The following is an 11,815-nucleotide window of genomic DNA, read 5'->3' as shown; positions in this document are numbered from 1 at the left end:
TTGAAAAATTTGACAGGCCCTAAATTCTTATAACACTGCCAAAGAGCCATAACCATGCTAGAGGGACTTCTTCCAAGTTATCCTCAGTGTTATCTCAAAATTTATTCCTCCCACTCCCCCAAAGAAAAAGACAACAGATAGTTACAGTCAAGTAATTAGTTTGAGGAGGACCTCCTGTCAAATGAATAATTTCAGCCATGCTTTTTCAGCAAGATGGTCTACAGAGGACTATCTTAGGGCATTTTGAATTTCAGCCTGTTTTCTATCGTTCTTCTGGTTTAGCAAAAGGACAAGGCACACTTCTGCATAGGAAATTTTTGTAGGGAACCACTAAGGGACTCTCCACATCAAGAACAAACACACAGCCCTGGTGAATTATTTTTCCAAATGGCATTTAAAAGCAAGTCTTGGCAACATATTCATTATGCAGCTCAGAAAACGTACATGGGATTTTCACAGAACCATAAAAACAGTCCTCGCCCCAAGAGTTTTTTATCAAAATTTCAAAAACACTAAATGGAAAACGTGTGCTTCTACTGACACATTTAACAAAATAGACATTTAAAAAAAAAATACCAAATTTCTCTGCATGCCAACTGTTCTTGGGTCTTCAGGTATGTACTGAAGAATATTGCAGCCAATTAGCTTTTGAAATGTGATCAACCAAATGTCCTTTTTATATGAAACTTGAACAACTTGATTATTATTCAAAGGAAGTAACCTTAAACATATCTTAGGTGAAAATACCATTTCTACACTGGCTTCAGTGTAGACATCAACCAGATTAGTAAACTTTAGCTACAGTATATATCCAGAATTTGACCTTCCTGAACATTATAGAATACAATGTGTGATTTTTTTTTTCCAAATGGCAAAATCATTTAGTTAGGTATCTCAGGCTTTGGACAATTTAGAAATATGTGACTGGCTATTAATGTCTGTAATATTTCCAGCCGTGCTCACAAATGACTTATATGATTGATGTTTGTTATAATTGTCTTGAACAAGGCACCAGGGATATCATGCAAGTATTTAGGGCTGTCAGTTGGAAAGGGATCTTTCTACTAAAATTATCCATATGGAGCAGGGATTTAAGATATAAGTATATATTTCTGAACCACTCAATGATAAATTCCCAAATTCTTTTGGGACTTACTGCTTATGAAAGCTATAGATTTGCTTTTTAATCTGACAATTCTAACTGGTTTTCAATTGTACCAGTAGTTGGGGAGAAATTATCTTAATGCTGACCACAGCTGAGAAATAACACTTATTTAAGAGAAATGATGAACTGCCCAAATGGAGAAAGCTGTGCTCTGAAATACTCCTAAGTCTAGATGGCAATTCTCCTGCCCTTTGCTGTTGCTATAAAAAGTTCCCTTTGCCATTTGGAGTTATGTTCTGCCAGCACAGCAGTCTGTTAAGGGCTGTTCTCAGTCTTGAGGGAGTGTAGGGGGTGGAAACAGACAGTGTAAGCTAGACAATCCAGTATTTGTTGAACTTGGGAGGATAAAGGCACCAGAGTTAGATCCCTTCTTTCTCAGAGAAGCAGACAGTTCTCAGAATCTGCAAATGATAATTTAATCAAGCAAAAAACTGCATCACAAGGCTACATATTTTTAGAAGGTGTGGATCTGTTTAATGAAAGACAGTGTTGAGAAGACAAAATTACCCTCTTTCACTGTTTCCAAGGTGAAGAATATGTAAAACTGTCTTTTTTTAAAAAAAAGCAAGCATCTTGCTAGAACAGATCCAGAGAGGCATGCATAAACAAGCATAAATAGATCTTGTTCTGTCAACACATAATTAAAAATATCCTTACACTTCCATGACAGTGCCTTGGTGACAGAAGTGAGATAATTAATACAAGGCACATGAGCAAAACTACATGCTCCGAATTATGAATGTAGGCCTCAAGTTTTTGAGATGTAGTGTCTCTCAGTATGCATGTAATTTCAAGACTTCTTCCATGGTATCTAGAAAGAGATGGGGCGGTCCAGAGACGGGTTGTTGCAGCAAAGTAATGTTACCAATCTTCTTTCCAAACCACCATGTCCCTTTCATATATGTCACTGAGCTGAAAGGCTATGCCTCTCAGCTGCTAGAGAAATATTGAATGGCTCTGGAATGGCAAAAAAAAACAAACCCCAAGCTTTTAGGGTAGCTATAGATAGTCCTTGCTTAACAGTGATAACTGGGACTAAAAATTCCATTGCTAAGCAATGTGATTGTAAAGAGTGAGGTCACATGATGACATTGCTTAGCAACAGCAGTCCTGGCACTCCCCTTTGTGGTGCTTGAGCAAGCCCATCCTCACAACTTCCACAAGCAAAATCAATGGGGAAGCCAGTGGGAAACTGCAAGTCCTAGGTGGCTTGCAAGCAGGCTAAAGGGCAGATAGGTGGCTGCTGCCGGGTGAGGGAGCATGTAGAAAGGAAAGATTCAAAGATTCAATAAAGAAAAAGAGTGCCAGGAATAGGATATTGTAAAAGAAATTAAAATAATTATGTACAAATGATGATCATGTGACTGTGAGACACTGTAGATATCATAGATGCACACTGGTTGCCAAATATCCGTAACCTGTGACTGCAGTGACACTTAGACAACTGCAACTTGAAGGATCGGTCATAAATCTTTTTCAGAGCTGTCATAACTTTGAATAATCACTGAACGAGCGGTTGGCAAGCAAGGACTACCTGTATTGACTTTGCAAATAAAATGAATTTGACTAATACATTTTTGGAATAGGAACTAGCACTAAGTACATTTTATTAAACTATTTCAACTCTTCCTTTTTAGTGAATGCAAAAGCACAAGTAAGCCCTTGTGGATACAATGAGGCTGGCTACTACATAATGGGAAATGAGTTGCTAGATGCAACATACTCTATTACTGTTAATTGCTGTCAAAACATGGTAGCCCTATGGCAGGGCTGTCAAATTCCTGGCCCATGGGCCAGATGCGTCATGGGCTGTCCACGCCCATGCCGTTTGCGAAGGGGGGGAGGGAGTCCCAATATGTCATGTGATGCCGTCGTGATGATGTGAGTTTGACACCCCTGCCCTATGGATAATTATTTCTAGAATGACATCTATCACTTTGCTGGTCTTTCCTTTTTCCATTTTCTAAGCACAATATCTTTCTCTAATCTTTCTTTTTGCATAAGGTGACCAGACGTCCCGCTTTTGGCGGGACAGTCCCGCTTTTGAGCAATTTGTCCCGCGTCCCGCGGCGTTTCAAAAAAGTCCCGATTTTTCTTGAGCCCCAGCTGATGGCTAGAAGAAAAAAAAACTGTTTAAACTCTTGCCCGGGGCTTCAAAGGGCCGCCCTACAGGCAATCAGTGTAAAGCAGTTTTTTTTTTCCCCTAGCTAAGCTTCAGAAACGAAACCGAAACCAGGGTCTTTGGTGCAGCGTGACAAAATGAGGCAGAGAGAGATTTATTTTTATTTTTCCTCCCCAAAAAAGGTAGGTGAAAAACTGCAAACAATGGGAAATTTAGGAGGAGAGTTCAAGATTTTAAAACACAAAGGAAAAAAAGCTGTATTTAACTAGGGAATTGTAATAATTGAGATACTATTAATTGTATATTGTGTTGAAAGCAGAAATGGTTAAGTTGTGGTTCGGAGGAATATATGGGAGAAATTATTTGGTTTATTATTATTGGTAAATATAATTAATTGATTTGTAAGAAATTGGATTGCATGGAAATAATTGGAATATTCATGTTCATATTGATTAATATACAAAAAAGATAGTTTTATAACTAATTGATTTATATTAAAATGTTGAATTTGTATTAAACAACTGTATTACATAATTACATAATTAAACAATGTGAGGATGGATATAAAAATAGATGACAATGGGAAGGGGTATAATATAGAATAGAAGGGAAAAATTGAATTTGATTAAGATTAGAGATGAGGATGAAGGGTAATATTGGTTTTTTTTAAAAATAGATGAGGAATAAATATGGCAAAAAGGAAATATAGAAATTGTAAATTTAATTGAAATGACTAAACGCTGTTTAAATTTGTGAACCAGCCAAATATTCTGTTCAAAGAAAATACATTGTATGTTTGTATGTGTGTTTCTAATTATTGCTATTTATTCATATTTGTTCTCTTTTATTCTTTAAAGTTTAACAATTCATTCTTTATCTTAATATCTTTATATTTGCTTGGGGTTGGCTTTCTTCCCTTTCATCTTTTTTATTGTACAGCAATCTTTCTCCTCAAACCTACCACCTCTCTCTTTTCTTTCCTTCTTACTTTCTCTTCCCCCCACCCTCTTTTTCTCCTCCCTACTTCCTCTTTCTTTCTCCTTCTCCTCCTCTCTTCCTCCCTCTCTTACCCTCACTCCTACTCTAATTTCCATTCCTTCATCCCTCTCTATTGCTGTAATCCTTTAATGCATATGGACTACTCAGAGGGCTGAAAAAGTTATTTTTGACTGGTCCTCACACTTTTGACCAGTCCTCGAACTTATGACTGTCCTCACATTTTACATTTTTGCCCTATCTTGTCATCATGGTGAAGAGAAGCAGTTGTGAAATGAGTGACATGGTTGTTAAGAATGCTGCATGGGCATAAATGTGAGGATGGTCATAAGTGTGAGGACCAATCAAAAGTGCGAGGACCTGTCAGAAATGACTTTTTTCAGCTCTCTGGTTAGTCCTTTTGTGCATATGGACTACTCAGAGGGCTGAAAAAGTTATTTTTGACTGGTCCTCACACTTTTGACCAGTCCTCGAACTTACGACTGTCCTCACATTTTACATTTTTGCCCTATCTTGTCACCATGTTGAAGAGAAGCAGTTGTGAAATGAGTGACATGGTTGTTAAGAATGCTGCACGGGCATAAATGTGAGGATGGTCATAAGTGTGAGGACCAGTCAAAAGTGCGAGGACCTGTCAGAAATGACTTTTTTCAGCCCTCTGGTTAGTCTTTTTGTGCATATGGACTACTCAGAGGGCTGAAAAAGTTATTTTTGACTGGTCCTCACACTTTTGACCAGTCCTCGAACTTACGACTGTCCTCACATTTTACATTTTTGCCCTATCTTGTCACCTTGTTGAAGAGAAGCAGTTGTGAAATGAGTGACATGGTTGTTAAGAATGCTGCACGGGCATAAATGTGAGGATGGTCATAAGTGTGAGGACCAGTCAAAAGTGTGAGGACCTGTCAGAAATGACTTTTCATCCCTCTGAGTAGTCCCTATACACATAGCCATGGCCACCCGGTCACATGACCAGGTAGCCACGCCCACCCAGTCACATGGCCTCCAAGCCATGCCCACACAATAAGCCACGCCCACAATGGTGTCCTTCTTACCAATGTTAAAATCTGTTCACCTTACCCTATAGACATAGCCATGGCCACCCGGTCACATGACCAGCTAGCCACGCCCACCCAGTCACATGACCAGCTAGCCACGCCCACAAAATAAGCCACGCCCACAATGTCCCTCTTTACCAATGTTAAAATCTGGTCACCTTATTTTTGCATCATGTGTCCAAAACAGGAAAATTATAATACAGTTATATGTTTAAGCCTGATTTCCTCCAATAATGATTGATTTGTTCACCAGCAGACAATGGTACCCATTGCACCCTTCACCAGCAAGTAATTCTGAAGAACTGATTTTATTCCCGACTTATTTCTTCATTGTCCAATTTAAGACAGTGGCATGTTATCATGTCTAATTTTGCCCTTATCAAGACTTCCTCAGTATAGTATTAATTTCTAGAGATGTGACAGTATTAGACTGTTGTAACAAAAAACATGTTCTTGGAATATTCAGCTTTCACTTTAAAAGCTCTTGTAACTTTTCTTCTTTTATATTATTCCTAGCGCTTTATTGCCGTGAAAGTTGCACTGATGTAAGTAGCATCAAATTTTTCCCAATCCCATTAAAGATATGTTACAATATTAATATTTGACACATTTTAAAGTAGTGCATTTTCCATGTATGTTAACCATATCCCATCATAAACAAAAGGACTTAAGGCATGGCTTAAAGGATGTCCTTTTGCTCACTGGAGGATAGCAGTCATGTTTATGCTAGTTTCAAGTAAATTTTAAATAAATATGAAATATCTGAGTATTAAAATTTAATCTCAGCGTTCGCCTCGAATTTAACACTTTCAGTAGGTTTTCCTTTTTCGTTTTGGACTTCCTAACTTGTAGTCCTAAAAGGGTAACTTCCCTGTGTTCCCTCCGTTTCTAATCGGGTGAAAAACTGTAGCTCACTCCAGCGGTATTGCGGCGTTTAACTAGGACTCTTTATATTGGGGGAAAAGCGGACCGCGAGATACCAATAAGGGACAAATATTGGTTATAGGAACAAATCTATTATCAACCCGTGATCGGTCTGTATTTTGCGCCTCAAGCACAGTATCCCAACTTTAACACATTTTCCCCCTCACATGAAATCAGGAGATCCTGAGGAAAGGGAAACTCATTAAAACTACAAGCCCCAGTATGCACCGCAGCATCGGTATACGCTAATGACAAGCCTCGTGAAAAGATACCGGCACACATAGAGTTATACTACTGAGACTCAACCATGGAATACAATATATAATCGCCTTTAGATGCTTTGGATTATGGATCTGGATCCCTGAGAAAGCTGACTAGTAAAACGCTTTTCATGCTGCAAGCCATCCAGAGTGGCTTCGAAACGAGATGAGAGGCAAACGAATCTAATAAATAAGAAGTATAAATAATGCATCGAGTAGCATCGTATCTTGCCTCCTGGCTAAAATTTATTAATCTGGGTTTAAATAAACTGCTACTTCACTGTAATCTGTAACTGCTACTGTAATCATGGAGAAAATCTATGCGGTCGTCAGGAAAAAGGACTCCGATGGCACGTAATTAATGTTGTAAAGAACAATTATTACAGAAGTGTCTTGTAGAATTTGTGTACAATTAAGTGTTGTACTTTATGATTCTTGATGAACGTATCTTTTCTTTTATGTACACTGAGACCATATGCACCAAAGACAAATTCCTTGTGTGTCCAATCACACTTGGCCAATAAAGAATTCTATTCTATTCTATTCTATTCTATTCTATTCTATTCTATTCTATTCTATTCTATTCTATTCTATTATTTGGTGGAAGACTGATTTTCACGTTCTGGGCGTGGAACACGAGGTTGGGCCGAGGAAGTCAAAAGGCTGCTTTCGCTTGCGGCCTTTCACATTGTAGAGGCTTCAGCGTTTAATTCGAGAAAAGCATTGCATAACAGGCCGTTTAAAAAGATTTTTTTTTAAAGCATTTCCTCCTCAAGTAAAATCTAAGCCGACCACCTCAGTAATCCCCTCTCGGTTGCTTATCTTTGAGTTTGCACGAGAGCAGGAAATCCAACCCAGGTCCGTTTAGACTCTAAATTTTAGAGGAATCGTTCATGCTCCTGTTCCGGAGGAAGGCTGGAGGTAAAGGAGAGCGAACGAAAGGAAATTCTCCGATGTGTTCCGTTGCTTGACAAGGGAGATCGGAAATCTCCGCTTTTTCCTACGTCTATGCAAACACGGCGGTCCTCCTGATCGGAAAAGCCCTTTTGCCGAGTTAGCCGAGCGAAAGTTACTCCGCAGCCGCGTTGAACTCGGAAGTGCAAGAAGTCTGCGTTGCTTGCAAGCAAAGCCAAACAGCGGGAGGAAAGAGTCGCGGGTACGTTTATGACTGGGGGGTATAACGAAGGCTGTTAGTGAAAGCGTTGTACAAATATCGCTCAGAGCCCCCGGCGAGAAGGTTGTAGATGCTCGCGATCGCAGCCTGGCCGTCACGAGACGTGGGGAGACCCCCTGCCCCGGGTTCGTCCTCGTGACCGTGTGGGAGCCTGGGGTTGGAGGCAAGAGGCGCTTCTGATCCGTCTGTGTAACATCAGAAAGCTTCGTTAGGCTTTTTTTTTTTGGGGTGGGTAGGTGGGGGGGGGCTGCGCCTTTGAGTCAGTCTTGGTGACCAAAAGTCCCTCAAGATCATTATTTTTTGTGTGTGGGGGGGTCAAGATCTTGGAAGCGATTTGCTCATGTCTCCTACCTAGGGGTCCCAAAGATGCTTTTTTAAAATTATTTTCCAAGAGGCAACTGGACTTTCTGGGTTTTTTTTTTTTTTAAAGATGTTTCGCTTCCCATTCGAGAAGCTTCTCCAGTTCTGACTGGATAGTGGTGGGGAGTGGAAAGATTTATATTCCTCGCAGACAGCTGGTCATTTGCATTCGTTGAAGCCACCTGGAGGTTTATCTGTGTCCTCAGGGTCACCTGAGTGGTGCAAATGGGAGTGGAGCCTTCTTGGGATTGTTGAAAGGACTGTGTGGTAGACTGGAGATAGATGATCTGGGGTTGAGAGAGTGTGACTGGCCCAAGGTCACCCTGTTGGCCCAGATCTCCAGAGCACCTCCCCAGCTGCCGGCCTCCTCCCCCTTTTTCCCCCTTCTTTACTTGGGATGGCAGCACAGACACACATCCCCAAAATGCTCCATCTGAAGCTTTCAGCCTTGCAAATGCTGGCAGGGGCGTCTGTGCTGCCATCCCAAAGAAAGAACTGTGTGTGTGTGTGTGTGTGTGTGTGTGTGTGAGAGAGAGAGAGAGAGAGAGAGAGAGAGATCCAGATCCAGATCCAGATCCAGATCCAGATCCAGACCCAGTGGTGGGATTCAAATAATTTAACAACCGGTTCTCTGCCCTAATGATTTCTTCCAACAACCAGTTCACCAAACTGCTCAAAAAGTTAACAACCGGTTCTCCCGAAGTGGTGCAAACTGGCTGAATCCCACCACTGGAGGGATCTGATCCAACCTCGGACAGTTATCCAGGGCTGGCAGCAATGTTCTTTCTGTCTATGCCCCCCCACATCACACACACACAGGTCCCTCATCCTCCCCCCCCCACAACCCTCCCAAGGCAGCCACATCCCTTCACTAACCTGCTTTCCAGCTCCGTTCTCCACTGTCATGTGCAGGGCAAGAAAAGTAGTCTGTGGGACTACTGGGATGGTAAAAAAAACCCCTTCTAACATGGCAAAAAACATTTTTCCCATGAGAAGTTGGGAGGTCTGAACTACCGGTATTTTTTTTTTTTTTTTACCGTAGTCCAAGGGACTACTTTTCTTGTCCTGAGCGCACAGCGGACAACGGACCTGGAAAGCAGGTTAGTGAAGGGATATGGCTGCCCTGGGGGTGGAGTGAGGGTTTGGCATGGGTGGCCTGGCTGAAAGGCCTTCAGGTAAGCCGGTGAGGGGCCTTAGGGCAGCTCCACAGCCCCTTCCTTGCTTCGTCCTCTACCCCCCCCCCCCACCGCCTTCCTTTGTTCTTCGCAACGTGCAACCTCTCACAGTAATGAGGTTACTGTGAGAGGCTGCACATTGCTTCTGGGCAGGGGCTTGGTCCTCTTACCTGGTTCCCCTCCACCGTTTCCCTTTTTCTCTTTCTCTCTGTCTCTCTCACACACAGAGAGAGATATTTCATCTCTTGAACTGCTGCACACTTTTTGGGGAGAAACATGACGGAACTGGAAGTCAGGTAAGATGTGGGTCTCGCTTCTCCCCTGCCCCACCCCTCCCTGCCTGCCACCCCCAAATTGCGCTCCCAAATAATAAGACCTTCCCGAAAATAAGGCCAAGCACTTATTTCAGGGTTCAAAAAAATATAAGACAAGGTCTTATTTTCAGGGAAACATGGTAGATAGATAGATTTTATATGTGTGTCTATGTACACACACACACACACATTTAATAATTTTGGTTTTAGAGGAAGAACACTTGTTGGTTCTAGCCTTCAAGGTGCCTTTAAGGTGTTTTGGTTTCTAGCCTTCAAGGTGCCTTTAAGGTCTTATAATCCTCAAATAGGAACAAGAAGAGAATATGTGGTAAGGGGTCTGAAGATGATGGTCACTGAATTCTAATGTATTTCCTTAACCAAGTTGAAAGAGGATGACAGAAGAAGGGAAGTTTAAAAGTAATGTTAGAAAGTATTACAGGTAATCCTTGACCTACTGACCATAATTGAGGCCAGAATTTATGTTGCTAACTGATAAATTTCTTAAGTGAGTTTTGTCCCATTTTATGACCTTTCTTGCTGCATTTGTTAAGTAAATCACTGCAGTTGTTAAATTAGTAACATGGTTGTTAAGTCAATCTGGCTTCCCCATTGAGTTTGCTTGTCAGGTCGCAAAAGATGGTCACATGACCCTGGGGCACTGTAACTGTCGTAAATAGAAGCCAGTTGTCAAGCATCTAAATTTTAATCACATGACCATGGGGATGCTGCAATCGTCATAAGTGTGAAAAATGGTCATAAATCGCTTTTTCAGTGCTGTTGTAACTTTTAACGATCAATAAATGAACTGTTTTATGTTGGGGATTACCTGTACTGCACAGAAAGAGTAGTAGAAACTTGGAACCAACTTTCGGCAGAGGTAATGGGTCAATCATCAGTAACTGAGTTTATGCTTGAGATAAACATATGTCCACTATCCCTCAAAAATTAAAAAAATTAAAAAATAAATTAAAAAGAAAAAAACTCAAAAAAGGGTTTTTAATGGACCACTAGGTCTTTTCTGTCATCAGTTTTCTGTGTTCATATAAACACTTTGTGCTATCTAGTAAGATAAGCTTTGATTAGAACAAAGTAGTAATAGAACAAAGGACTATTGAGCTGGCATCAGAAATGAATTTGTAAGAAAAAGTAGGGGGGACTCTGGGGAGAGAATTTGAACGGAAGTGTCCTAACTAGAAAATTAAATGTCACACTGCTGAAGATGTACTGCTGGCATTAGTAAAGAGCAGTAGTGGCTGGTATACAGTATCTAAAATGGACTGGGCAGGGCTACATAGCTGAAGTTTTGTTTCTGGGATAGTGGAAAATAAGCGTAGTGGAAAAGGGCAAAATCCAGAGAAGCGTGCCAAGAACAAAGTGCTATATGGCACTTTTTTCAGTGTAGACCTCAGAGCTTGAAGATGATAGAAAATAGAACAATCAGAACAAGAGGAAGAATTTTATATCTCTCTACCAAAAACTAGCTTTTTAAAAGAATTTTGCTTGTCTACTAAGTAGGATGTGATTATAGTAATCAGAAAAGGCCATGTGTAAATATATATTAGTTCAGTATTACACCTTGGAAAACCAAAGGTAGTTAAAGCAATTTTAGGTTACAGTCTTGGTGTGTGTGTATGTTTGCAATGTTTTTCTATTTTCTAATTGTGTACAGAAAAAGGAGAGTGTATGATCTTGCATTGGCTAGCAGTAAATAATTCTTGCTAAGAAAAGAAAAAAATAGTTTGCTTACTTTAATGTCTTTTCTTAACTGCAAAATGTTGGTTTTTGCAGTGTCTTTCATCAAATCCCAGGAAAACCCTTAAAAGATTCTGAAGCCATGTTGTCTACAATACAGCAGTGAGATAGTTGAAGGATACTCACAGGCAAGATTGTATTGTAACAGTACTATTAAATTGCTAGTTACCGGCTTGTGTTTTTGGGCAAAATTTGAAGTGGTATTGATAAATTTAAAGCCCTAAACCACTTAGATCAATAATACTTTATGCCTCCTCTAACTCCTGCTCCTCGTCCTCCTTTAGGCTGCTATCACAATTTAAATTTATATGAAATATGTAAATTGAACTGAAATATTTTCCAAAACATTATCAAAACATTTTTTTTATTACTGCTATCATTTATTGCAGGCTTGGGCATTAAGTGGGATGCCTGCAGTTCAAAATTCTACAGGCAATTCTACATTGCCGATTTATTATCAGTAGTTTGGAGACTATTTTTAAAGGTCCAGCAAGTGGAGTTATAAAGGAGAGAAA

The sequence above is a fragment of the Pituophis catenifer genome, unplaced genomic scaffold (assembly GCF_029215685.1).
Source record: "Pituophis catenifer annectens isolate HBS135680 unplaced genomic scaffold, rPitCat1.0.hap2 SCAF_2, whole genome shotgun sequence".
Classification (NCBI taxonomy): Eukaryota; Metazoa; Chordata; class Lepidosauria; order Squamata; family Colubridae; genus Pituophis; species Pituophis catenifer.
Note: the sequence above shows the minus strand (reverse complement) of the source record.